The sequence below is a fragment of the Lipotes vexillifer genome, unplaced genomic scaffold (assembly GCF_000442215.2).
Source record: "Lipotes vexillifer unplaced genomic scaffold, Lipotes_vexillifer_v1.1 scaffold182, whole genome shotgun sequence".
NCBI classification, from domain to species: Eukaryota; Metazoa; Chordata; class Mammalia; order Artiodactyla; family Lipotidae; genus Lipotes; species Lipotes vexillifer.
In genome coordinates this window covers 7,096,732-7,099,972 of record NW_006798798.1, presented here as the reverse complement: position 1 = coordinate 7,099,972, position 3,241 = coordinate 7,096,732, and the positions used below count along the sequence as shown (strand labels likewise).

The 3,241-nt window shown below is 40.4% G+C and overlaps 1 protein-coding gene across 1 annotated transcript in view; it reads right to left on the bottom strand.

The window, feature by feature from the left end:
• Positions 1 to 3,241, bottom strand: part of ZNF875 (zinc finger protein 875) — an 18,980-nt gene that overhangs the window by 14,238 nt on the left and 1,501 nt on the right. The window lies entirely within an intron of this gene.

Here is a 3,241-nt window from a genome sequence, read left to right as displayed (position 1 = left end):
AAACCCAAGACCATCGTTTGATCAAGCCTAAGCAGAGTCTCTAGAACAAACCCAAGTCTACATGGAAAAGAACCAAGAAAAACCAACACACCTGAGACAACCAGCTTGGAAACTGTCATGCATGGATAGTCACCCAGCCCCAGTCAAACCACCAACTGACTGCAGCAACAAGAGCACAAGTGAAATCTGCAAAACATCCATCCGTGCCCAGCTCAAAATGCTGACCTATCAAATTGTGTGCTAATAAATTATTTTGTTTTTATTTTTAAATATTTATTTAGTTATTTGGCTACACCGGGTCTTAGTCACAGCACTCGGGATCTTCGTTGCCGCGTGTGAGATCTCCATTGCAGCATGCGGGATCTTTTAGCTGCGATATGCAGGAACTTTTGTTGCAGCATGCGGGATCTAGTTCCCTGACCTGGGATGGAACCCAGGCCCCCTGCACTGGGAACACGGATTCTTAACCACTGGACCACCAGGGAAGTCCCTAAATTATTTTGTTTTAAGTCAGTAAGTTTTGGGTAGTTTGTTATGAAGCAAAGGCTAACCTATACATTGATAAAGGAGTCATGTTATATGAAAAATACTTTGCAAGTAATATTAACCTTGAGATCAAGGTTAATTGATTGCCAAGATGCTCATGCTGTCACAAACGTCTAAGAGAGATTCAGACAGCAACAGATTCAGTCCTCCCATTTCTCACTGCCTCCCAGGCATGAAGTCATCAGGTGATAGAAGATAGATTTATTTGAATGACTTGAATAGTTATTTTTCTCTCTTTTTCCAGCCAAGTGCCTAAAAAGTGAATTTAATCTAAATTAAAGGTGTATATGAGATTACTCCACTGTGCTGACAATAAACACATTTTCAGAATGAATAATCAGAACATAATGTCATAAACAGAACACATTTGAAGTGAAGACTGCCCTGAATATCTAAGACACTGCTGTTGAGACACTGAAGGAAGACTTCTGAACAGAAAATTGATGTTACTGTAATGTTTGGGGGACGTGAGGATTACAGATGCAATGGGTAGCAAAGGAACATATCAACATGGGGAAACAAATCAGGACATTATTGTGAACATTCACATGAGCAAAGAAGATCTGCACTGGCAGGTCTACCCTGGGAATGTAACACTGCACAGCGTAACAGAAACAAAAAAACTGCACAATGTAAAGTGAAACATGGTGATGGAAGAAAGGAATCTCAAAAAAGGAAGAAATAATTGATAGGATCACATGTTTTAGAACAAGCAGGGTTCCAAAGCTCCAACTCGTGTGAGTGCTCACTGCTTCAAAATATTTATTTCTACTCACCTTGTCATATTTTAGTTTTGAGAATAAATACAAATCTATAAAAGAATTTCATGCACAAAGTTGACCACAGAAGCATTATTTGCAACAGTTAAATATTGGGAACAAGTTAAATGTTCCCCCAAATTGAGAACTAGTGGATTGGATCATTCACTCAAAGCACTATTATAGAAATCACTTTCAGTTGGATAAATGTTGGTTGTTCCTTCATCTATTAAAAAATGGGTCTGAGTAGATATAATGTCACTAGCTTTAATACAATACGATCTTATTATTAAGGTCTATCAAAATGTATGTATGTAGGAGTGTGTGTGTGTGTGTGTATGTATATAAAATTGACCAAATCCCAATGATAAAGAAATCTAAAAATAAAATGCAAGACTCATAAGTGTGCAGGCTGTGCTTTACACATCACTGAATGTAGTCTATCAAGAGTCCTGCAAACAGTAAACATTCAGCAAATTTGTTCAATGGAATCAAGGAGAAAATACTAAGAATTAGTAACATCATGTGCCTGCCAGCCCAACTCATTTGTTACAAATTCTACTTTACCCTCTCAGGCAGTGATAGCTAATATCCTACTGTATATCTGCTTAAATTGTTTTGTGTAATTCAGATGTCATGCATATTCGAGTACCTGGAAATCCTCCTCAAACCCCCTGAAATATGTGGTTAATTACATGTCCAAAATAACATATCAAAACAAACAGAAACTCCCTTGTTACTTATTAGTTCCTTCAAATTAATTTCTTTAAGATGTGGTTCCTCCATGCACCAAACATATCATGTGTGCCAGGTACTCCTCTAGGCACACAGGTTTCATCTTAAACAACTTACCAATTCAAATGCTTGTGCACTTTCGTCAAGTTTTCATAATGCTATTTTTTCTTTTTTCTTTTTTAAAGTATTAAGGGCAGGAAAAGTCAGCTCACACAAATTTCTGGCTTTGTCCAGAAAATCAGAATGCTTCCCTAGTAACATTATAAGTGGGGAAGAAAGTACACACAAAAGATTCAATGTTACCTTAGGAAATGCCCCAGATTTTCCATGCATTCTTGGTACTAACACTTTTCAGATGAATATAATATTTTACAAATGAGAAATGCAGAACTCTCAAAGTTGTTCTGATAATGCCTAGGAAATTGTAAATCTCTAACATGGAGACCAGGATTAAGAATAAACCAAGAAGGCTTCCCTGGTGGTGCAGTGGTTAGGAATCCGCCTGCCAATGAAGGGGACACGGGTTTGATCCCTGGTCCGGGAGGATCCCACATGCCGCCGAGCAACTAAGCCCGTGCACCACAACTACTGAGCCTGCACTCTAGAGCCCATGCTCCGCAACAAGAGAAGCCACCACAATGAGGGGCCCGTGCACCATGGCGAGGAGCAGCCCCCGCTCACCACAACTAGAGAGGGCCCATGCACAGCAATGAGGACCCAACTCAGCCAAAAAATAATAATTAAAATAAATAAATTTATTTAAAAAAATAAGAAATCAAGACAATGAAGGCAGATCTAAAATAACAAAGTTAGTGCATATCAAAAATGATAGTAAACAAGCCTGGCAACTGTGTTGCTGCTCAATAAATATCAGTCACATTCAGTTAAGTCAAACTCATCATAGTCACCATTCTCAGGGGTTAGAAAGTTTCCCCTTAAGTTCCTGTATGCCTATAGCTCTGATTTCCTATGTCAAATCCCTTCTCAACATCCTTCAAAATCCATCTTACTTGGCTTCCCTGGTGGCGCAGTGGTTGAGAGTCCGCCTGCCAATGCAGGGGACACGGGTTCGTGCCCCGGTCTGGGAAGATCCCACACACCGCGGAGCAGTTGGGCCCGTGAGCCATGGCCGCTGAGCCTGCGTGTCCGGAGCCTGTGCTCCGCAACGGGAGAGGCCACAACAGTGAGAGGCCCGCGTACCG